This window comes from Thalassophryne amazonica, chromosome 5 (assembly GCF_902500255.1).
Source record: "Thalassophryne amazonica chromosome 5, fThaAma1.1, whole genome shotgun sequence".
Taxonomy (NCBI): Eukaryota; Metazoa; Chordata; class Actinopteri; order Batrachoidiformes; family Batrachoididae; genus Thalassophryne; species Thalassophryne amazonica.
In genome coordinates, this window is record NC_047107.1 from 32,486,621 (window position 1) to 32,513,017 (window position 26,397).

The following is a 26,397-nucleotide window of genomic DNA, read 5'->3' on the forward strand; positions in this document are numbered from 1 at the left end:
AAGCACCGCGTGCCACTGCAGGTCAACGTTGACCAGCGCATGCCATCGCAGATCTGAACGGGTTGTTATATCCATGTTATAGATACACTTCCATTCCCTCTCATGGGCGAGATAATTTATGTGAAATATTGTGCACGTCACAGCTCTTAAACCACAGGCAGGTGTGTTGCACTGTGTCAGTGCGTCATTGTGTCACTGCATCATTGCGTACGTCAGAAACTCGGTGCAGTGCCCCGCAGCGCAGCTGAACGGGGTGTCACTGCTGTAATACGCATATTATTGCATGTTTACCTCCTAACTCTGTAGCAGGTATAATGTGGAACTCTTTCCCCAGCCCATGACAACATAAAGAAACAAAGCAACTCACCTCCAGTACCCCAGAAGCATCCCACGCAGCACAGACAGCAGCCAGGGGCTGCAGCATGTGGTAAACTCCCTTTCACCTGGCTCCGCTGTGTGCTGGCAACATCGATCAGTGTTAAGATGCATATCAAGTACACTGAAATGGCCAGAAGTAAGGAAAAAGGAAATGGTAGATTTGCAAAAAAAGTTACAAAAAAAAAAAAAACAGAAAAAAGTTCGCTGGCTGCGGCTGGGGAAAGTTGGTGCACGGCCAGCACAGTTCAACAGCAGTTTATAGAGTCCAGCCGGACGAATACAATCTAGCAATGCTCCAGTGATTGGAGCATTATACTAATCAAACACCTAAAGGGATTCTTCGCCAGACTGTACAACAGCAGGTGATCACTAATAGTTGGCAGCCTTTTTGTGTGCATACTCAGGATGGACAGCTCCTGGGCTCATGCGTGCCCCACGTGTGCACATGTATCGGCTTCTTCAGCCATTATGAACACACACACGCAGCTGAGCGAACATTTTGGCCACACACTCGCACTCTGGTTCGACCACCTGTTCTACGCATGCACACGCGCGCATTCCATCATGTGAGAGAGATACACACACTCCTGTCAGCGCACTCTCCTCCTGATGAGGAGGAGGTGGGTAAAATTAATTAATTAAAAGCCAAAAACATGAGTAAAATAACAACCATACAATAAAAAAGCAATAAGACAAAATCAACAAAAATGAATGAAGTCAACATCTTTTAATAGGTGTCAAAGCCAGGGAAAAGAGGTGGGTTTTCAGAAGACAGCTGGACAATGGAAGACTGGTAAATCATTGCCTGATTTCACAAGTCTTGATTTATGCCAAAACATTCACATGGTTGGATCAGAATTTGGCATAAACCACATTTCAAATCAAATTTCTCCTGACATTACATACTTATTTGGAAGACTACCTTTGACATTGTTGAGGACCCCATCACACTTAAACCCCGGCATACATAGGCCGACTGAGGCCGAATGGTGTCAGAATGACACATCCGGCCACAGTAGGGAAGTATTGAGGTGCGGTCTGAAGACAGACGGATGCCAGTCTCTGAGCAGTCTACATAGTTGGTCCCATTCGCTCGGCTGTCTTGAGTGTGTTGCACAGTTCAAAACACTCTTGGCACCATCAAGATGAGACGCACATCTGACGGCAGTCTATGTGCAGTTTCTGCATCATCTGATCGCAATGTACATGTTCTGACAGCATCATAACACCATTTGAAACAATCTGATTGCTCTGAGATCATCGTCGTCGTCATCGTTGGCATCACTCAATAATCGAGGATAGTTCCAGGAATCAGGGGTGTTTCCATTTGGTGTGAGAGAATAGACCGAAATTTGAGTAGAAGAGATGAGGACAGGAAGGGCAAAGGATAGCTGGAGGGGGTGCAGTGCCGGCTTCTCGTTGAGCAATTCTAAGCTTTTTCAAGCGTCGTTTTTCATCAGCCTGTTGGCATCACTCCCCTTCAGTGGTCTTGGCACCAATCATGCAGGCAGATCTCCGGGCGTCCAGATCCTCCCACGCATCCAGATTGATCTTAAAGTCTTGAAGGGTGCATTTGATCTGATCTCTGAATCGTTCCTTCGGACCACCTCTTTTTCAATGTCCCGCAGTCAGCTCTGAATAGAGAACTCTCTTTGGAAGTCTGGTTTAGTCCATGCACTATATGTGTTCAAGCCAACAAAGTTGATGTTGATTGATTGTTGTTTCAATGGAGGGGAGGTCAGCTCTTTCGAGCACAGCCGTGTTTGGAATCCTCTCCTCCCATGAGATGTTCAGGATCCTCCTGAGCTTCTGCTGATGGAATCGCTCAAGCTTTTGAATTTGATATTTGTACAGCGGCCAGCTCTCACAGCTGTAAAGAAGAGATGGGAGAACCACAGCGCAATAAACCAGGACTTTGGTTGAGGTTTTGATATCACGATCCAGGAATACGTGATTGGCCAATCTTCCGTAGGCAGCATGAGCAACCCGAAGCCGATTATCCAGTTCAGGGTCAAGACTGCAGGTTTGATCCATGACACTGCCAAGGTACGGGAAGGTTGATACTTGTTCCACCACTTCATTGTGGATGGTAATTTGGAGATGTGCTTGATTCTCCTGTGGTGAGCAAAGCGACAGAACCTTCGTTTTCTTGCAGTTCATGGAAAAACCAAAATCTGCATATGCCTGGATGAAATGATCACAGACAATTTGGAGCGACTCACAAGATGGTGCCACAGCGTTGTTGTCGTCAGCATACTGAAGTTCGACGATCGACGAGACTGAGGTTTTGTTCTTGGACTTGAGCCGCTGGAGTTTGAACAAGCTGCCATCGAATTTCAGACATATTATATATATTAGTCTGGAAGAAAGAGGACAAACAGTGCTGTAAAGAACAATAATCAAGACGTTAAAGAGCAAACTTCACTTTCCCCCAGAACAACATGATCAGGAAGCGAGTGTAGCTCACAGCAGCTCCCATTGAAAATAACGGAGAGACAGCCTGTGATTCTCCCATGTTTACATAAAATAAACACAATAACAACATCTAAAAACCCAGAGAATATATTCATGAGAGTTTTAGGCACAATATAAAAATAGTTTTATGTTGCGAAGTTAATGGTGTTGTCCGTGTGCAGCGCTTAAAGTGCAGCGTGATCAGAGCATCTCAATGCAGTTCTCAATGTTACTGAGATCTCGCAGCGCAGCAACCTCTCTGAAGTTTTGTGGGATTTGAAACCTGAAAAGAGTGGATGGACTTTAAACAGTATTACTGCCACGTGCATTACTTTGCAGGATAGTCAGCACAAAGTGCATGCCATAAATGATATGTAGTGTTGAGTAATGAGTTTAAAACGCTTCCAGAGCAACTGGAACAGAAGAAGCTCCTATTCTCTCTTCAGGCCTTCGACGAGCCAGAGGTTGTGTGATCACACATGCACACAAAAGGGAAAATGTGCAAAGTGAGAAACTGGGAGAAAAATAGGAGAGTCATGGAGTCTGTGGGCAGTTTCTGGGAGGTGGAGGTGATAAAGTGTTTGTGTTCCCCTTTTCTTAACCCTGTGCTGTGAAATATCACCTTATCACAACAATAGGGCTTCTTCACCAAAGGAGGTGCCCTGAACTGACAAGCCAAGAGGAGGGTGCCTTTTGAACGGGTGGAAGGCGTTGCTATGGCAATGCCTGTCAACTGGGAAGTCCTTCACAGGCAGAGGGAGGACTGGAAGTGAGACAGAGAGAGGGAGAGTTGTAGTTAGTAGTGAGTAGTTGGGTGAGAGAGACGCAGCAGGGACGGTCACCGCACACTGAAATACTGTGTTTACGCACACTGCCGAAGCAGACCCAAGGTGTGAGATCACTTTTCAGGTGAGTACACCTTTTTCCCATGGGGGCACAGGTTGTGACAGGCCTACAGCAGTGGCTTTAATCTTGGAGAACATTATGTTATGACTGATCTGTGGTTTGTGTTACGTTGAGTAACCTGTCTGACGGCTAACAGCTCCAAAAACCTGTGCACCTGAAAACAAGTCGCCTCACTGTGTCATGTGATTTGTGCTGTGTTAGTGTTTGAAAAAGTCCCGTGGGATTTTACTGACTGAGCTTCAGCTCTTGGACAAGTAGAAGTGAGAGTTGGAATGTGTGTCGAGAAGCACTAAGTGACATTTTGCGAACTGCAGTTCACATTATAGATGCATTTTGATGAAGATAAAATTACAGTCTGATTAGTATTCCAAATCCATTATAGTGTGTTGAATGATTTTGACAAGCCAAAATTAAATTGGGGCTAAAAAATTTTAAAAGAAAATGAATAGTAAAAAGTTATCACTAGGTGCCATTAATTCTAAGATATCAGCATAAAAAATGTGATTGTACAAAATATTTTTTATGGTGTAATAACAATAAAAAATTTAAGCTATCTAAAATGTGTTTGTAATCTCATCACTCTACTTTTGATTTGGGTGCTAATTGATATTAGCTTATTTTTGTGTTCACACAGGGCACTGATGGCATAAACCATAAATGTAATGTAATGGAATTCATGAGTAGTTATCTTTGGAATGAAGTAAGAATGCTGTATGAGTATGAATGCTGTTTTTCCACAGTTAAATACATGCTAACATGTTATGTGTCGGACGCAGCTCGGAGAACCGACCAGCGTTTGAAGGACCCAGTATGAAATAAGCAGAGCACGGTACAAAGGCTAACTGAATTTAATACATAACAGTGAAATATAATAAAAAGGTGCGGCCTGGCGTGGTGCGCTCCCAGCAGCGCTAACGGTCCGGAGCCAGAAGCTGTTTCGGACCCAAGGACCCCGCCGACACCCCCCAGGTGGCCGCAACAACCGAGTCTGTGAAAGAAGGAACCATTATGTGAGTCCACACTCTACACACAGAACACTTAAGGGTGTACAAACAGCAAACACTTCCTGGCTTGATTACTGATCAGCTTCCCAACCTGCAGGCATGGAACCTCCCGTTCACAAAACTCCACTGCAGTGGAAGCTGATACATGACTAACAAACAGCTCAATACAATAAGGTGTGAGGGACACCACATTTACTGACTGTATAACTGTTAGTCACAAAATCTAACGTACCTCAGGAAGTGTGCTGACGAGCGTGAGACCTCACCCCCTCCTCTTTCACAGACTGTGCATCAAACCTGGACGTTCTCAGCATCCGCTGCTGATGAGATGGCTCCCGAGACGACGATCTCACCCGTCTGGTCACAAGGTCGAGTCTCTGGCAAATACACACTGTGCACTCCAGTCTTAAATGCCAACATGTTCCAATCCATCCAGATGCACTACAGCTGTGAGTCCTGACGAGTCGCAGGTGATCAGGGTGAGGTCCTGACAGCCTCAGCAACACAGCCACTCAGTCCCAAACGCACGCCACCTGGGAGGAAACCAAAAGACAAACAAACCGGCAGCCAGGCCCCCCCAGCCATATAACACTAACATGCTGAAACAAATGTGACCAGCATGCATTGTGAATACTGGCTCTGAATCAGCAACATATTAGAAAATTGTAATTTTGACTACTCCGAATTTAATTACAAATACAATACAACTCGCCCTAAACTGTCATCGTATAAACTGGATCCTCCCACTCACTGGACAAACGCAAAACTCCCAATGTTTTTGTATGGTTTTCCATGCATAAAGGATTTTCACTTGCATCAGACAAAATGTACCGTCCCATCACAATGCATTTCCACTAAAACCCCTCGCAAAAAAAAAAAAAAAAACCCTCGCAGTCTGGGCGTGCCCAATCGCAGCAGAGGTATGAAACAGAGTTCAGCACTGACACTCACCGATTTGAGGAAAGTGAGTAACATATTTCCTTGATTAAAAGCCCAGATGTTTATTCTTTTCAAACTGTGCTCAGAACCAGCGCCTAACCCAGGCAGGCCGTAATTCAAGGCCAGCAATGATACTGCCTTAGTTTCACACAGATATCCCTGGGTGTGATGAGCCAAAGACACCTGCTTTGGATCAGATCCCTCTGTTTCCCTGCAAACCCTCTCTGTTGCCAGACGGGCACCGGCTAAACGACGGAGACCGCAAGGGCTGTGATTGGTCACTTTTCCGGTTTCACTCCTTCCTCTCTCTTCATATTTTAAAAGTTTTTACAGTGCGCACACCAATTACATTTTCATAGATCAAACAGAAGAACATTTGGCTGAAAAGTCTGCAAATATGATCAACTTTACAACACAGAGTTGAAAAACTACAATGATGCTCAAATGACCCGCAATTCATGGAGGGAAATTGTACGTACCGTAATGTTGGTTTGGAGGCTGGTGATTCTATAAGGAAGTGAAGCTTGTTGAGGGACAAATTGATCCCAAAAAAGCCGCTGTTTCTGCGGTAAATTGCATTAAGATGCCCACCAATGCGACGCAGAACTTTAAAAGGGTCACGTGTACGTCGACTTTACTGCATGGCCATGGAGTTACGGAGCTATAGAAGCATAAATCAGGCTTTAGGATTTTAAGTTACCGCTCTGAGAAAACAGAGTGATTCAACTAAATGTAATCTTTTTAATGCACATAATGCCTGCTGCTTATTGAAGGCAGGTGTTTCAGATGATATTTTGACCCGGCCATTAAAGCCCCGGTCACACGGCACTAATGAAGGACACCGAAGCCAAAACGAAACAAGAAACCTGGACTTACGTTGATTTTCAGAGACATCGTTTAACCATCATCCACCTTCCTTCCTGTAGCTGGCGCTTCGTCAGAATTTTCAAACTGTTGAAAAATGTGAACGAATGCCAATGACAACTTCAATTTGTCCGTATTTCATTTTGCTGTCTGTCTTGACGGTTCCTCATCATTTGTGTAGTTCTCGTACCATCCATTTGATTGTTGTCCAACTTCATGAAACCTCCCAAGTCCGACGTCTTGCACAAACACCGATGATATCTGAACAGATCAATAACTAAAAATCCGACGAGCAGAATGTGACTCGTCCATGTGTGGGACGAAAAACAACATTTTCATACAGAAACAATAGTGGCAAGAACGTTTTATCAACTACTTTAACTTTTTACGCACGTTCCAGCCGTCTGTGGCTGGAGAGGCTGTGCGCACACACACTAAAGGCTGTGTGCTACAAACTGCTGTGCGCACATTTGCATGCCATCTGTGACTGGTGAAGCTGTGCGCACACACAAACGGCTGTGCGGACACACACAAAGGGCTGTGCGCACATTCGCATCCCGTTTGTGGCTGGATCGTTCCAGCCACAGACGACTGGATCGTGCGTGTGTGCACACGTTTATGTGGAGACAGACCTGTTGTCAACACTACTCTTGCACCTGCAGGTGCTGTGGAGAGCGCACGTTGGCTACAGAAATAAGCACAGACTGGCGCTCAGTCTGATACCCGCTGTCAAGTCATGTCATCATGAATGTTTTGTTTAGATTTTGTTTAAAGCATCAAGGTCGCCGTTTGCTTCATTTCTCTTTTGTTAGTTGCGGTTTTGTTTCGTTCTTTTATGCTCTCTGGAATTGCAGACTTTTCGGTGATGGGAGATGTGCCGGCTCATTCGTCCACTTTTTCTCTACGATTTGTGACTTTTTTCTTTTGTTCAGCTATCGCCGTATACCGTGTGACCGGGCCCTTAATGAGGCAGGCCCATATTCAATGTCAGGCGTTTAATCAAGGAAGTACGTAAGCCTAATTGGTGCTGGGGATTCCCCGTAAATCATTCGGTGCTTCCTGAGTGTAACTAATCCATTACATACATATAATGGATTTTGTCTGTTTTATACATAACTGACTTTGTCCATTTTATACATACAGCAGATTTTATCCATTTTGCAGATATAGCAGATTTTGTTCGTTTTATACATATAGTGGATTTCAATTATAACAGACAACATTCGCTGGTCCACCTGCATCCATTATATGCGAGTTTTACTGTATCTCAAATGATTATGGATATCCTGTCTATACACATATTTAGCGATATTTTAGATAATTCTTCCTACTTTTCAGATTATAACTACAGCTATCTTAAACTATTATTCTGACTAGTTAAACAGTAATGTCAAAATGCATTTGCAGGCAAGAGATATTTAAGTTGTATGTGTAAATCGCTCTCCCTGCATCACTGAGTGTTTGCCAACATGCTGCCCTTTGTTGCTTTGCCCGGCGCCTTTGGGTGCACTGCTGGTATGTTAGTGCGAGAGATTTAGAGTTGTAATGATACAAGTGTAAATCATTTGTTTCGTCAGAATACTTTCCCATCTTGCCTAACGATCTGAGGACTGTTGGGCATTGCCACATCTTACTGTCGGGGTAATTTCCACACTTGGCTGTGATTTTTCTTTGTGATATAACTGAGGGTCAAGCTGCCAGGAATAATATTGCTTAAATATGCAAAACGACATCCGTGAAAATCTGTGAGAGTATTCTGTACGTAGCTGTTGTTGAAAGCTTTGCTTGCCGTACTGCACTCATGCTTCTACAAATCCATTAAAATAAAGTAGCATTTTAGATAATATGTGCTGTTTTGTAGAAAAACACATTTTAAAGTGAAGCTGTGATTTATTGCCTTTTGCCTCCTCCTGGGAATCTCTTGCCTCTCCATTGACAAGAAGCACCCTCTGGTTTGTCAGGCTGAAGGAGCACCATACAAGGAGGTGAATCAGTTCTCTCCTGATAAACGTGTCTATCCCCCAATAACTGCATATCGCAAACTTGCAGCTGCAGGACCTTTTATGGACTATGTCTGCTTAGATGCAGAGGGGAAGTGTGGCGGGACGCTGTGATCTATCTCACACGTCCTCTAACATCTTTGACATAACTACAGACTGAATCATCAAACACGGTTGGAAATAAATGCCAGTTTTTTTATTCACCCAGCATGCTTGTAATGACCTCACAACCCTTACACACAAAATGTATTGTTTTACAACCCCTGTTATATAAGCTGATGAGCAGGAGTAACCTTGTACAAACACTAAAAATAAGCTTTACCCTTCTACTTGTCAGGTTTCATAAAGTTTGCAGGAATACTGAGGAAATGAACACTTCAACATAGATAAGAATCACTTTTAACAGTGTACTAAAAGGTTGTTACAAGTCTTGTGGATAATAATTACCCAAACTAAATAGCCACCTTCAGCAAACAAGCATATCCATGTTTTATCTGCTTACCTTCATGTATTTGAGCACGACTTAGGTTTCAGACATCCCAGTGTATGTGGAATCAATGATTAACTTAATGTTTTCTGCTTGACATCTTACATATACGAGGTCTGTCAATAAAGCAACGGTCCTTTTTATTTTTTTCAAAAACTATATGGATTTCATTCATATGTTTTTACGTCAGACATGCTTGAACCCTCGTGCGCATGCGTGAGTTTTTCCACGCCTGTCGGTGACGTCATTCGCCTGTGAGCACTCCTTGTGCGAGGAGTCGTCCAGCCCCTCGTCGGAATTCCTTTGTCTGAGAAGTTGCTGAGAGACTGGCGCGTCGTGAGAGAACAGAGAAGTTTCAGAAGAAGTCGGTTTCAGCATTTTATCCGGATATTCCACTGTTAAAGGAGATTTTTTTAATGAAAGACGTGCGGACGGGTCCGTGCGGACGGGTTTTCTAAAACCATTTCTAAAATCCAGGCGGCTTTTGATGGCTTTCAGTGGAGTGAGTATATGAGAAATTGTTTAACAGCAGGACATGTTCCAACTTGTCCTTAAGGCTTTCAACAGAGGTGTTTTTCCTGTGGCGGAGCGTCGCGTCGGCTACGACCCGTCCGCACGTCTTTCATTAAAAAAATCTCCTTTAACAGTGGAATATCCGGATAAAATCCTGAAACCGACTTCTTCTGAAACTTCTCTGTTCTCTCACGACGTCCTGGATCAATAGAGCCTGAAATGTGGAGGTTTTCAGCTTGAACAGGCTGACGACAGCGGCTGAGAGCGCTGCGCGACGTCTCGCTCCGTGGGAAGTCCTTAAAGCGACAGAATCACCTCAAAATCTCTCATCAGCCGTTAAAATTTTCACTGAAAACCAGCTTAATTTTTCGAACCGTGTCCACTTCGATGTGTCTCACAGGTTTAGAAAAAATTTTGATCAAACAAAGCGCCAGTCTCTCAGCAACTTCTCAGACAAAGGAATTCCGACGAGGGGCTGGACGACTCCTCCCACAAGGAGTGCTCACAGGCGAATGACGTCACCGACAGGCGTGGAAAAACTCACGCATGCGCACGAGGGTTCAAGCATGTCTGACGTAAAAACATATGAATGAAATCCATATAGTTTTTGAAAAAAATAAAAAGGACCGTTACTTTATTGACAGACCTCGTATAAACACACAGCAACACTCATGCTAACTAGATGGATTACTCAGAGAACATATAGCTCTACCAAGGCTGAACATGGAATTATTCATTTCAGTCGAACAGTGTTATTGTTCTTTACTTCAGATATGTATCTCACGTGAACAGATCTGGATAATTTTACAAATATAGTGCAGCCGATAAGTGTATCATTCAGTTATTGATGCAAGCACAAAATTTGGTATAAATACTTCTGAGAAGTCTTTAAGAAGACTTTTTTCTTCAAAAAAGGTGTTAGCCACATAAAGTTATAAAATGGCAGCTGTTTTACAATAAGGGCAACAAACATATAGCCTATTTGCACAAATAAACACACTGGCATGCAAATATAGATGATTGTATAACAGCTGAGTGGATCCTTATCATTTGATTGGTACTTGTATATCACGTGACATGGATTATTCGGACCATTTGTGTTTCATTGCATTTAGCGTGTAATTTGATTCCATTTACCGTACAAATTTGGCTCCATACATTTTGTACCATTGCACACTGTGACCACCATTAGGTAAACATGGCTGAGTTTGTTTTGCTGATGGACGACGACTTGAAGGAGCTAACTGATGGTGCTAATTCTTCTAACATAAAAAACAAACAAACAAAAACAAATCCAATACACGGTAAGCCTTCTGGAGGCATAAAGAGCTGTTAGGATGAAGAGGATGACGTTAGGATGAAGAGCTTGACTAGAGCCTGACATGACTTTTTTTTTTTTTTTTTTTTTTGGAAGTACAAAAGGTCAGTGCATGGCATCACGGACTACATCATCAGAATTATTTTTAAACTATCTAACTGTGTGTCCAAGTTGAGTGGGAACAATTTTGGACTCCTATTTAAAGTTTGTGTTGGACTGTTGACATCAAAGCACCAGTGACACACACCAAAATGCAAGTCCCTTTTTTGTTGTTTATAACTGAATAAAATATCAAAATACCAAATTTTAGCCATTATATGAAACAAATAATGAATGTTTTTACATTCTTTCAATGGAACGAATATTTAATTTGGTGAAAGCTGGAACGTTTCAGCTTTCACCTCATGAAATATTTGTACCATTGAACTCATAAACATTCATTAATTGTATATTATGGTACTAAATCATTAAATGTGATGCCACTAAACAAATATGTAACATTTTAAGATATATTGTAAGTAATCTTCATTCATTAAAATTATATATATATTTTTTTTTTTTTTTTTGCAGTGAACCTATTTTATCTACAGCAATGTTAGAAAACACTAGCTGACCCTGAACCCTGTGTTGAGTTGAGTATACAGCAGTGATTGCCACTAGGGTGCCCTGGTTGTGCTCAACACTCACTCATTTTTGGGGGGTATAACATTGAAGTCATTGTCTCATCTGTTAAGCAGTCTATTCTGGAATTTTCCCGACTTCATGCATTGATATGGGAGCAAAGCAAACTCCATCACAGAGACTCTCTCCGTGTGCTACTCTTACCTAGTTTAGCCCGCAAACCAATGTGGTTTAATGGGGTGTGACCACTGCTGTGCACAAGCAAGTACTTGGACCCTTAGGTAAGAGTTAGGTAAACATGAGGACTAGTGTTCATCCACAGGAAATGGTTGATTTTTAAAACAAAAAATACCACCTCTAGTACTAAACCCTTACACCCCAAACTCTATCGCATGTTCTGAAGCACAAATGCTCTACAGCATGTATGTACTCATTAAAAACTTATACATCAATCTCAAAAGCATACACATCTGCATTTTGATCAGTGGCAAAGGACAATGTGTTGTTCACTTAGTTAATTGTTTCACCCAATTTAGTCAAATCAAGTCTGGGAGCATGTACCTGTGTCGTGCCTCGATACATCTACGACATCATGGAACTGCCTTTTGTCCTGAATGGCAACCACCCAGACAGACAAGTGATCCATTCGCATATCTCGAATATAACCATCTATCTGTTGCAGCCAGTTGAAACATATGCTTGACCTTCTCCAGCTACTGGGGTCTTCAACACTCAGGCGCCTGCGTACTGGATCATGCACAGAGAAATTGATGCCCCCTTCACAATGCAAGTGATATGCCTCATCTTTGTCTTAGTCAACCACTCACTGGACATAAAGTAATTCCAGTCCAGGAAGTCATTTTAAGACAGGATCTTAGTTTTGATCAAAGACAATCACAAACCCAGGCAGTCTGATTCCTTACTTATCTTCTTTAGTGCTGCAATTAGGGTATCACTGATTCCATAAAGATCACAACATCTTCTGCAAAGTCAAGGTCAGTAAACCATTCCTCACCAACAAAAGCATCTAAGTGACTGGGTTCCACAACACTACCCAACATGCAGCCCATGCAGGCATTGAACAGTGAAGGAGTCAGAAGACGTCCCAAACAAACTCAAGAGTCTCTGCTTCTGCTCCACAGAGAACTCACAGTACCTGTGTGTAGGCTGGCTATGATGTCCACAGTGGTGGGCACAGATAACCAAAAAATTAACTTCGATAACAGATAACTGAAAAGTTATCTTTGATAAAGATAAACCGATGAACCACCCAAAAATGTATCATTAGTTACAGATAACCGATAAATTCCAGTATTGTCTCTGATACATTTACAACTGCTAACAAGCTGAATTTGAGTTTTAACACCACGGTCGCTTTTGGAAGCATAAAAAGCGACATAAGACCCAAATAATGAGTCAGCACTTCTATGTTTGAACATGCTGCCCCCTTTTGGAAGCTACACAGCTATAGCACCCTGAGAGCAGCCACAAAGCCTAGCACTCTAATCATGATGCTTGAAAAATAAAGGCATCCTGACTTATGGTTTTGTGTGAATACTGATAGAATAACTCCATTAATGTCAATTCTGTCATTTGTACAAAGTTAAAATATAACATATATCTTTTAATGTTGAATAATGTACTAATTCTGAGGTTTTGTAACAAAAACAGACAGATCGCAAAGGATTCTGGGTAAATGTGCCTCTGCTAAACACTGATTGGTTCAGTCATTCATTATGTAAACCAACACGTTAATGTGATGTGTGTCGTGTGTTGGTGTTTACAGATCAATGTGCTTTTGTAAAATATTCCATTTTTTATTTGTAAAAACAGGCATTTTTACGGAGCCCTGGAAGTGTCATCGCAAAATGTTTTGCATGTGGAGAGAATGTGCGCTCTTATTAGTGCCATGCGCACGTTTTATGATGTATTGTCTTGTCAATATTGTCTTGACACATAAATGTTGGCTTTACACTGTGCGGGTTTGGGCATTTTTTCAGATGATTTTGTTGTGTGGGCCGCCAGAAGAGGAGGTACTGCTGGCCCACCACCAGAGGGCGCCTTGCCTGAAGTGCGGGCTTCAGGCACGAGAGGGCGCTGCCGCCACAGACACAGCCGGGAGTGACAGCTGTCACTCATTAACTCCTGACAGCTGTCACTCATTCTTCATCATCGCACTCCATAAAACCCAGACGTCATCTCCACCTCATCGCCGAGATATCGTACTTCACTGGAGGTAATATCCTCAGCCTTTGTGGTATTTTCTGAATCTGTCTATTGTGAGTGTTTGCAGGAGTACCGGTCCTTCGTTTGTGGAGGCTGTGCAGGACGGCACTCTTTTTCCTCTGAGGGACCGCTGCAACACATATTGAGTGAGAGATGGAGGTGGCATTCCCACCGTTGTTGTTACTGGGTGTGCACACACCTACACTTGACTGTCTTTGTTCTTGCCAGCAGTACCAGATCCGACAGTCGGGGACGGTGATCACCTGGGAATTCGGGACTTGGCGGCTCCAGTATTCACCAGGTTCAGTGGCGGCGGAAATCGTGTGGTTCCGGCTCTTCTCAGGACAGACGTCTTCTATCCTCGAGCCTGCCCACACGTCACCTTTGTGAATTGACTGTAATTATATTCTGAGATTGTCTGTATTTCGTTGTGCACATTTCACAACATTAAATTGTTACTTTTTGGCTCATCTATTGGCCGTTCATTTGCGCCCCCTGTTGTGGGTCCGTGTCACTACACTTTCACAACAGATTTTTCATTTGTGTGAGAAATTTTTGGACCGAGTTTAGGTTAATCGCGCATCCTGCATCGTGTAGTGTACATGGAGTAACAAGCTGTGTTCAACATCTCACAACCACCTCCTGATCGCCGATCGTATGGTCGAATGAAAATCAAACCAGTTTGATATTATTCTGGCTGCTGAAGAAGAGCTACAAGCATCCAACCTCTCGCACTGTGCCTGTGCAAACACCGCAGAGCTGTCTTGTAATGTTTTTTGCTGTTGTTGTTTTGTTTTTAAACTTAATTTGTTTAAAAAAAACAAAGCCATTTGCAAAGCCAAAAAGTTGATTTGACAACCATCTGATATAACCGGGGTCAAAATAAATAGAACACTGCCATCTACTGGTGCCCAGACGCTTAGTACTTAGGGTGAATACTGCCATGAACACTACTGGCCAGTAGATGGCAGTAGAGGCCTTGAAACTTGCCAAAACAAAATTCCAGATAATCCCTTTCTGCTACATTTAAGATGCGTGGAATTTAACAAACGCAAATACAGTAACGTCTATAAACCCAGAGAATATATTCATGAGCGTTTTAGGCACTAGAGTTTAATGCTGCTGTCCGTGGAGCCTGAACAGAGTGTCTGAAATGCATTTGTCCTGTCGTGAACGTACTGAGATTATCCATAATGCACTGCTGGGCACAGCATGTGCTCACAAAACCTTAAAAATTAGCACATTACTTTAAAACTAAAACATATATCTGATGTTTTGACTTTATATAACTTCAGGCATGACAATAATTTTAAATAACTTGTCCAAAATTAGTTTGGTTAAAATTTGAACCATAAGTTAAAAATGTATGCCTTTGCATGACTTGGGTGATATTGCCAGCGTATCAGTATGGTGTTAAAAGAAATGATTTTTTTTTATTTTTTTTTAGTCACCAGTTCTCCTTTGTCTGTAGAGGGTAGAGTGGTTTCTCCTGAAGCTAGCTTGCATCTGTTTGTAGAGGATAGAACAATACATCTCTTAAGAAACTTTCAACAGGTAGGTCTCAACTGATTTTAAATTTTAAAAATGCTTGCTACTGTTCAGCTTCGTTTGCTATGTTATCGGTCTAAAAGTTATCGGACGACAATTCATCGGAAGATAATTAGTCCGATAATGGTTTTTAAAGTTATCTAAAAAGATAATCCGATAATGAAAACATTATCTTCGATAATTATCTATTATCGGAAGTGTGCCCACCACTGGATGTCCAGTATAAATTCTTGGGGGTCTCACAAATTCTTAGGATGTCCCAGAGAGCAGTCCAATCAAATACTTCACAAAAATCAACATAGGCTGTGAAGAAGCATTGTCAATATTTACGATTGCATTCTATGATTACTTGCAATGTTAGCATGTAGTTGATGACTGACTTCTTGGATGTGAAGCTAGACTGGCGCAGTTACTGAGCAGCAAGTAGGTGGAACTGAATTCTATTAAGAATAATTTTTGCAAGCACTTTCCACCGCAGAGAGAGCAGTGTAATACCCCTATAGTTGTTACAGTCCACGTGTTCAGCCTTTCCTTTATATAATGAGACTAGACCTTTCTTCCAGTCTGCAGGGGTGATACTGTCTCCCAGATTGAAAGAAAGACTGTTTTCAATGCCAAGAGAACAACATCTCCACCCGCCTGTAGGAGCTGAGCCCTAATGACACAGATCCCTGGAGCATTCCTGCCCTTTGCTGTTTCTTGGAGATCAGAAAAAAAAAAAAAAAATTCAAGACATTTTTGCAATTTTTATAACGCTCTATCTTGCTTACTTAAAGAAAGTTAAATAATTATTTAGAAATTATTTGGCAACACAAACAACAGGTACAGTAGTTGAGCTGAGCTACCAATATGTACATCTGGGTTCGAGTCTGCCTTTGGACGAGACACTTCATCTGCATTGTCTCAGTCCACCCAGCTGTAAATAACTACTACACTTTGCTGGGAAAGTAATCTGTGTTGGACAGGGGTCCCATACAGGTGGGGTTGTGGATTCTCATCCTGCTTCATGTTACAGAATCTAGGGATGAGCTCAAGCACTAATGAGTCCCAGAGTCTATATAGGACTTATGTCTTTCATTACAAAATGCATAGATTTATCTTGTTAATAGACAGACAGACAGACACTGCTGAAAGAAAAAAAAGGTGAGATTATGTTTGGATATCACTTTGCAGTCGCAGGGTTTTGAGGTCTTGTCTCTATTCACCATATTTTCCATCTGTTACTTGCAGATGATTTATGGACAGTGGGAGTCTACTGGTGACCACAAATAATTACTTTCCCAATGGTGCACCAACAGATCCCAGGATGTCAATGTTCAGCAATATGACAGTTAGTCATTAGTGCATGTGTGGTCACCACAGTCTTGTAAGTAAAAGCGATGAAAGAAGCTTTGTGAGCAATGGAGGAGTTCATCAGAGGCCAGTGTTGTCACAGAAAGATCTTCTCACATCCTTTAATGCTGGAAAAGGAGTGTTGTAGAAGAGAGGTTTCCAACAGCAGATACACATTGCTAGTGTAAGCCAAGGAATACAGTTTCCAAGTTCATAGCAAGGTCAGTTTTCATCTTTCACATAAATGGGACAAGTGGGAAATTAATAATCAATCTTTCTCTGGATCTTTGAAGATGTTACAACTGTATTTGCATCACTACTTTGTAAAATTATGTTGCTATTCTCAGCTGTGGATACGTCCCCTTGTGACTAAAAAAAGGGTGCGGTGAAGGTCACTGACCTCGTAGCTGCTGAGTAAGTCTGCTCTGACTCAGCAACTTTAGTAGACTGGTTCCGTTTTCTCCTCATTTCGATAAACATGGAGAAGAAAAAAATAGTTTCGTCTCTCCACTGTGTGTGTCTTAATGATCCGGATGTAGACTCTTCTGGTTCAGTTGACAGAGCTAAAACATCTGTCTGCTTTAAAGGCCAGATGAGTTTCCTGAGGAAACTCCTCGGGAGCTTTTCCTACACTCCTGGTCAGAATTATTGCACATCCATAATTTTCACAATTTCCCTGTATAGCACCGCATGGTCGGAATGTTACACAGGAATGCTAAGTGATGTGCATGCAAAAGATCCAAGCCTTCAGTCTAAAGTAAGACACTAAGATTACAAGAAACAGATGAATTTCTCATCTTGACTCCCACACTGGATGCTATGCCGTGCCTGTACTTTCAACAACTACATTTGCAAATACATGCAAAGTGCTCAGAGGGAATCCAGACCTCTGGACAGGGAATTTTCACCAGATATCCACACTGGCTTTTCCTTATTAGGTAGGATTGTGTTTGTGTTTCTTGAACAGGGAATGTTTGCACCGCTGGAGGATTTCTCAGTTGGATTTAACTCTAGACATGAAAAACACATACGCTACCTCACACTTCATGATGTGACTGCTATTTTTCAGCTTGTAGGATTAAAATCCAATCTCATCTTATGAGAATTGCACTACCTTTTGTAATTACTTTGTAAAACTGTTAACAGGGCCTTAAGGTTAACATTATTAAGTGAAATTTCACTTTTAGGCTCTTTACGTACCAGATCATGGATGAGAAGCTGCAGCAACAGTTCATTGTGAATACTAGTGCAGTGCCCGTAGGAAGTTTGTATTAAAAACTGGGAGCGTATGTAGATTTCTCATGGATGGTCATTTGAAGGTAGGATGTACAAAGATTTGGACTATATTATTAGTTAAATATAGTATTTCATATTGTTTTTAAAAAAGCTGTTTTATTTATTATCAATTATATGAAAATAAAAGTATTCCTATTAAACAGGTTATTGGAAGACACTCAGACAAAATTAAACAGAACATTTAGAATATTTGAAACAGCAACTCCTCAGTACCCCACCTCATGAACACAGTGTATTTAAACTTGAACTCACAGCAAATAAAAGATTTTATTCAACTTATGTATTTACTGAAACATTGTACAAACTGTGGAAGAAGATAAGATTTTATTCATCTTATGTACTTCCTGAAACATTGTATAAATAGTGGGAAATTTGTTGGTGATAATAAAAAACAGATTTTAGCTAACGTCTCCTCAGTGTTGTCAAGTTAAACTCAGTTACAAGAAAAACTGACAGCATGCGTTTCACAGTAAAAGTATTTGCTGGGATGCTGGTATTAAACATTTTATTGTGAAATGTTGCAAGCTATCTGATGTTGTTTAACTTTGCTACCAGTATCATCAGCGAGCCACGCCATCTTGGAAGTACAAATGTTGCAATGTAATTCAAAATAAAGGTTTTGAAAATTAAGTCCCAAAATTTTCCTAATAAAGGATGCACATCATCATGCCATGTGCAAGCCATATCCAAAAGCTGAGGCCAATCTGACAAATAGAGAGCTATGTGAGGCACATACTCACACTCACACACTTCTTGATGGCATTTCAGTGCTGAATAATATCTTTTTAGTAATCACGTCTTTTGTTTAAAACGTGAATGTGTCAGACAAAGGGCAGCTGTCTTATATGCTTGTCGTCACTATTGGGACTTGAATGGCAGCAGTGTTTGTGTGCAAACAGTGCATTTAGGAGCCCATGTGCAAACAGTGTTGACTAAAAATGGTCATTACATAACGCTGTCCAATGACGTGGTGTTATTCATGTTTTATTGTTAGACTGATTGTTTTCACAGAAATGTATGTCAAAAAAAGACTAAATTTTCGATTTACTTAGTGAATGAGTTGGGTCTGGTTTTACTCAAGACATTTTTAAACTTTTCAAGACTTTTGGTAGTAATGATGAATGCTCCTTCATAAATACACTTATAATTGTGCAGGTAGTAATTTGGTCATCTGTAAACTGAATGGCAGCCTCTAAACCCATGTTGCAATTGTTAAAAAGGAAACATTCTAGGTTCATTACTCAGATTACTAAAAATGTAATGAAATAGTTAAAAAAAAAAAAAATCTGTCAATAAAGGCAGAGCCAGTCACTTCAAAAGACAAATTATTTTCAGTTGTAAGATTTTACACTTTATATTTATGTTGACAAATACAAACAAAACAACAGTTGAAACCACGAAGGTCAAATTTTCACCTTTTCAGCAAGTAACATTAAACTACCTGAAGACAAAGGCCTATAAGCACACACCAGGAGTGTCATTTGGCAAATACACTCTATCAGACCTTGAGTACACAGATGACACCACCCTACAAGCTGGTGTGCTTGATCAACTTTGAGACGCCCTTATGATGTTTGATAGAAAGAAGCAAGCCAAAAAGCTTGGTCTTAGCATCAACTGGTCTAAGACTAAGCTCATGCATATTGGATATGGTCCAGATCCTCTACCTTCCTTCGATTTTGGCAATACCACTTTAAGATGTATGTCCATCACGAAATACCTTGGTTCAACAGTCTCCAAAACAGGCAACCCAAAACCAGAGTGCAGTAGTTGATGAGTACTGCCATCTGTACCCATGCAGTCATGGTGGAGACTCCTGTGGAGACACCAGCTAATTTTCCAAAGGACACAACGTACAGAACATCATGTTGGACCAAACTCAACAGGTGGCAAGACCAAGGTTGACTGTGCCGACAAACCGAGTTAGCTCTGTGCAACGGAACTTAGAAGAATAATACCGGCCACTTGGTGCCTTAAAAACATAATTTTAAAAAAATCTCTCTATGTTTGGTGACAGCCCTTCAATGTTTGGATATTTTATGAGCCATGAGGTTGTTGTAACCACGAGACTCTGTATGTATATAGATTGCTTAGGTGCAACATTTCTGTCCTTCTGTTTTTAGTAGTATGGCCAAAGCAGATGGCCACCCCACTGAGTCTGGTCTGATTGAGGATTCTTCCTGTAATCGCAAAATGCCTTGGAGAGTTTTTCAGTACTACTGTTGCCAGTGTGCTCTCTCAGGGTGTGGGTAACACAAGTTGTTTACTGTTGTGAAGCAGCTTGGGGCAATGTAAGTTGTGATTTCATGCTGTACAAATGAACTGAATTGAATTTTGATACTTGATGGACCACAAAGATGGGCCTGTGGCCGGGCCACTAATGGACACACAGCACCACCTTGAGTCAAACACTAGCAAGGTGGAGGATGGGGTACTGGTGTAGGCTTCTGTTAGTAAGGTTGAGCTAGTTTGACCTTTTTGTGTTGAAGATCAGGGGCGGTCCTGGAGGCAGGCCGACCGGGCAGCCGCCCGGGGCGGCATTGCGGGGGGGCGGCCGTGTGGACGCTGAGCGTCCACAGAGTTCAACAGCGAAGCAAAGAGTACAGCGAAACAAGATGGGCTTTGTCCCGCCCATCGGATGCTCAGTGTGTCTGGGGGTCTATAGGGCAGTGGGCTGGCCTCGGCTGGCCTGAACGCTCAGCTTTTGCATGATGATTGGATGATCTGTCTGAGGCTGAATCCCTTTTTGATTGACAGTGAAATGAGCGAATCAGCGATCTTTTGGTGTAAACATCCGTGGGAGCATTTTTTAATTTTCATTCTGTTCTGAGTTGAACCGGAGACTTTCCTAATCCTCTTAGCGGCATTTTCTTTGTTAAAAACGACTAGCGACAAATCGAGCTTCTATTTCTGGTGTTTTTTTTGTTTTTTTTTTGTAGCTGCTTGTGTTTGGAGACTGATTTCTATCACTCTTTCTGACTTCTATCGCAGTTTCTGTCCCTACCGAACAGCGGGTGCTGCTGAGCTCCTCCACCGTCACAAAGCACTCACAGGCGGACACACTTCACACTAGCTTCGCGCCAGTCCCAGCTAGCAAGCTAGCTAGGTAGCAAGCTGCACATAATGGCAGACAATTTGAATGTTGCGGATCGGATTTTGGCGAAGCCATTTGATAGTCTTCCTTACGAAGAAGCCATGGCTGCTGTCATGGCTTCAGCTCTCAATGGTTTGCAGGCCAAAGTTAAAGCAATAGCCCCCAGTGCAATGTTTGTGCATTGCTATGCACACAGACTGAATCTGGTTCTGTCTCAGGGGGTAAATGCTTATCTGAGTGCAGAATATTTTTTTGCATCACTCTCTCTGCCACGCTTTTCTCAAAATCCACAAAGAGGATGTCTTTTCTTGAGTCTGCAGGCTGCTCAAGGTTGCCCAGAAATGCTCCTACTCGATGGAATTTCACATCACGGATAGTGAGCACTTATTTATATGGTGCGACTTTAATGGAGGTTTAAGTCTTGTTCATTATGGTGAATGGTACTCTATGATAATGCAAAGTGCACTCTGTTGGTAAAACTGAATGACGTGCAATATTTTGACCATCGGGTGGTGCTGTAGTGCAGTTGTGCTTTCTTAAATACCTGTACTGTACATAGTTGTAATGTGAAGTCACTGAGTCTTTTGTTTTTTATGTTCAAAAACTTTATTGAGGTAATTATTGTTTATCTTTGTGTTTGTTATTGCAGTAGTCATTAAAACCGGAAATGTGTTCTTGAAAATAGCTGTTGTGAGTTAATTTGTGGGATTTTGGGTGTTCTGGATGAAGTTAGTGTTGTCATGGGTGGTGGGGCGGAGGTGGTGGCCACGTTAGTGTGCGCGGGGGGAGGGGGGGCACGCAGGGGGTTTCGCCCGGGGAGTAAATCACTCTAGGACCGCCACTGTTGAAGATGGGCTTAAAATCAACTCCCATCCTACTGACAAATTTTAGAAAATACTTTCTTCAAGCAGTAGCACAAGAAAAAGTCATCATTCAAGAAGGCCATCATTTTTATGGTAGTGAAGCTTAAATCTTCAACTGGACTGGGTTGCTTGATGCAAGGATGTTTCGCTTCTAATCGCAGAAGCTTCCTCAGCTAAATTTCTTGCTCTGGTAGTCGCGTCAAGCAACCCAGTCCAGGCGAAGATTCAATCTTCTCTACTATGGAAACCACCTGGACAACTGAGAGCCTTCACAGAATCATTTTTACGCTCCATCACAATGCTCCATCACATGGATCAAAGTACTCCACTGTGTAGCAAGCCAGCAGAGATCTTAGATGGAATGACAGGGGCCCTTTCTCACCTGACTTCAACCTGATTGAGAACTAGTGGGCTCTCTTTAAACATGGGATTTACAGTGAGGAAAAAATGACTGACCTTGTTCTACAGCATTTGGGAGGTTGTGGTTGTTGCTGCATGAAAAGCTGATCATGAAGTGATTAAAAAACTGACAGACTCCGTGGATGGAAGGCTCATGGCAGTTACTAAAAAGTGTGACTATACTGGTCACTGAATATTTTGAAATGTAAAAGTTTTTATTAATTTTGAGTAGTTTGTTACACTTCATCTAATAAAAACAATGTAACATGGAAACATTTTAGTTTTTCATTTAGTTGCATAATAATTCTCCACAGTAATAGTTGCCTAATAATTGTGCACACATAAATTCCCCAAGAAAGACAAAACTCAGTTTTCCTTTGTTGAACTTTTAGGTTTGAGGTTTATTAACATTTCGGATTGACTGAGAGCACTGTGTTTGTTCAACAATGGTGGTTTAGCAAAGAGCAATGCTACCTCACCACAGGAAGGTTGACTGCTTCCAACCTGGTCCTTTCTGTGTGAAGTTTCCTTGGGTTCCCTCCAGATGCTTCCTCCCTCTTCCAAAGATATGCTTAAGTGTAGGTGAGAGTATGTGTGTCGGCCCTGCAATAGATTGGTTTCCTGTCTAGGGTGTTTCCCCCAATGACCGCTGGGATAGGCTCCAGTCCCCACATCACCCTTAACAGGAGTAACCAGGTTCAGAAAATGAAGAAAAACAACTTGCATAAAAACTGTGCACACAATGTGCACAAGCCAGCCACTTTATTAGGTACACTTGGTCAATTGCTTAACACAAATAGCTAATCTGCCCATCACATGGCAGCAACTAAATGCATGTAGGCATATAGACATGGTGAAGACGACTTGCTGAAGTTGAAACTGAGCATTAGAATGAGGAAGAAAGGAGATTTAAGTGACTTTGAAAGTGGCACGACGGGCTGGTCTGAGTATTTCAGGAACTGTTGATCACACACAACCATCTCCAGGGTTTGTGAAAAAGAGGAGATATCCTGTGAGTGGCAGGTGTGTGGACGAAAATGTGTTGTTGATGTCAGAGGAGAATGGGCAGACTGGTTGAATGGGTGAATGCGTGATGCCATCATGTCAATATAGACCAACATCACTGAGGAATGTTTCCAACACCTTGTTGAATTTATGCCATAAAGAATTAAGGCAATTCTGAAGGGGGTTCAACCAAGTACTTGCAAGGTGTACCTAATAAAGTGGCCGGTGAGTGTATATGTGGCAAGATTAAACTGTGAGTGCACTCCTGTGAGGACAGACAAAAGAACCAAGTGCTTTTGATCAGATGCAGGTCCATGGATAGATTTGGCATCTTTATTCATAAATGGTTATTTTCATTTTCTCTTCAATTTTTCTTAAAGTTGACAAATTAATTAAGAGTCAGGATCAGTATAATGTCACAAGGTCGGTGGCTACCTACTATTTTAATGTGCACCGCTGGTTAATGAGCAGTGCATTACGAAGCTCTCTGTGTGTTTGCTCTCCAACATTCTGCTTCTGGTGCACAGTATTTAATTGGGTGCATTTAGTGTACGGTGTGGTGATTTTAGAACCAATAGCCCTTTACTTTTTGATCAAGTCTTTATTGTTAGAAATTAATTTATGAATGCCTGGGTTCAGATGGGAGTTCTATTAGTCAATTTTTGGTCTGTATTAAACTTTTGAAGCCATGAAGACATCAAAAACAGAAAGATGAACACAATGCCGACACAAACTGCTCCTTTAATTAATGTCAAGTGGAAAATCAGAGCGGCAACACATCTGACATTGCATTGATTCTGACTCCTAATTAACTTTAGTGCAGTAGATAAGAGAATATTTACAGAGGAATCCTTTGAATGGTGATGCAAGCATCAAATTTGGCACAAATATTCCTTAGACATTACTCTTTTGAATAAGCAGGGTGTCCACTTGAATTTTCAATAGGCAGCCAGGTAGGGATCAATTTAAGGGCCCCTTCACACATAACACGAAATACGCAGAAACCGGAAGAAAATCCGCAAACCAAACACAAAATGGGGAACCATGAACCATCCACCTGGTGTCGTGAGGGACGCACGCCCACAATGGCATGCACAAAACTGTCGCCGGTGTGTCGTACACAAACACAGTGTGAGCAGCTGGAAGAGTGTTGCACCACATTGCGTTGCTGATGTGGAGGTAAATAAAATAAAAACAGCTGTATAATTAGTGAAAATCACTGGGTTGATATAAATAATAAATAAAAGGGGACACAATACAGAACCCTGCAGTTAAATAGCCCTCGTTAAAAAAAATGCCAATAATGGGATTCAGATTAACAGACAGAAACTTTACCACTGCGTTACAGTCACTGTCTTATAACAGGAGTGTAAAATGCCTAAAATCAACAAGGAGATAAATGTATTTTTTTAGGAAGAGCAAAAAGCGCCATAATAACTGACAAAATGCGTTTGTTATGGCGTATTTTTGGTGATACGTGACTGAAAGTGGTGTATTTGTAGCACTGTTGGCTTGTCATTTTGTCATAGTCTTGCGGCACCACACTCGTGGGGGCACTTAGACAAATTTCACTGCCAGCTCGAAAGTGGTCACCTGCTCATAGCGAGAACGGCACCACATTTTCTAAGTGTCCAGCCAGTGGTGTTGGATGTTCCTGTGTGACACCTGGAATTTGGCAGACACCTACCACAAGAGGGATCGAATGGGCTCTCACAGGACACTCTGTCTTTCAGCCGCTGGTGTAAATGGTAAATGGATTGCATTCATATAGTGCTTTTCCATCTGCTTCAGATGCTGGAAGTGCTTTACAAATGCCTCACAATCACCCCGATGTGAGGGTGCTACCATACAAGGCGCTCACTACACACCGGGAGCAATAGGGGATTAAAGACCTTGCCCAAGGGCCCTTAGTGATTTTCCAGTCAGGCTGGGATTTGAACCGAGGATCTTCTGGTCTCAAGCCCAATGCCTTAACCACGAGACCATTACCTCCCCTCGCGACAAACGTTTGACCCCTGTACAACCTGAAATTGACCTTTGTCACCTCCCCTGTGCATGACTAGATGCAGTGACACATGTACGAGACATTGGAGGCAGCTCTGATTTTTCATGAATGGCATGCAATTCCTCTTTCGTGCGCTAGTCGGCTTCAATCGTGGTATGTGTGAAGGGGCCTTAAGAATTATACAGGGGTCAAAATTTAAAAATGTTTCAATCATATTGAAAAGTATTCCATATTAATTGTATGATCATAAAGATTTCAGAAAGGTATAGTTTGGACCATTTGTGACTCAATTCTATGGAGTTATGGGGTTAAAAAATACCAAAAATGGTGAGAAAGGTAAATTTCAGTTTGTACAGGGGTCAAAAGTTAAAGTTGCTCCAATTTTGTTAAAAAGTGATGCAAATGATTGGTTGAGCTAATAGGATTAATAAATGGAATCATTTTAACTGTGTTGAATACTTGGTCTCCCAAGTTAAGGTCAAGTGAATGTGCGCACTGTGTGCTCACTCACTGCAGCACGTCACAACAGCGATATATGTTTTAATGTATGTCCACGTGAGGACAGCAAGCAGACACACATGTGTCACCATGGATAGTTGTTAGGTCATGTCTGTTAAAACACTGTACGTGTTCCCCAGCTGGGACGTCCAGAACCAGAGATCTCAACAGCTGCTGTTGTGGGTGGCTACGCCCCCGTAAGTTCAGCGCACACACCAACATGTCACTCTGTTTGTGTTACGTGATCATATGACACGTGTTTCGGGGGGAAGAGCGGGGGAGGCGTGACACACGTGCACACGTGCGAGACACATGCACCACTTGTGTGTTGCTTTTGCAACGCCACCCTTGTGGGGGCACTTAGACAACACATCCAGCTCGAAAGTGATCGTCTGCTGACTGTTTTTGTGCTAACAGTGCAAATGGCCACAAATTTTCCAAGTGTGCAGCGAGCAGTGTTGGATGTTTGTATGTGACCTGGAATTTGCCCGACACCTGCCACGAGAGGGACAGAATGGGCTCTCACAGGGCACACTCTGTCTTTCAGCCACTGGTGTGCGCAAATAGTTGTAGCAACAGGAGTATGAGGTGTTGGAGGCAGCTCCAATTTTTCACAAATGTCATGCAATTCCTCCTTTGTGCGGTAG

The 26,397-nt window shown here is 42.0% G+C and overlaps 1 protein-coding gene across 7 annotated transcripts in view; it reads left to right on the top strand.

Moving 5' to 3' along the window:
* sorbs3 (sorbin and SH3 domain containing 3) overlaps positions 1-26,397 on the top strand; it is a 118,998-nt gene that overhangs the window by 15,269 nt on the left and 77,332 nt on the right. For 3 of the 7 annotated variants that reach the window (XM_034169919.1, XM_034169922.1, XM_034169921.1), the window contains exon 1: positions 3,593-3,741. The exons of 1 other annotated variant lie outside the window; for it this stretch is intronic. The gene's annotated coding sequence lies outside the window, so the exon portion shown is untranslated. Of the gene's footprint in view, positions 1-3,592; positions 3,742-26,397 lie in introns of those variants that run through there. 3 more of the 7 variants (XM_034169924.1, XM_034169923.1, XM_034169925.1) reach the window with 1 other exon arrangement.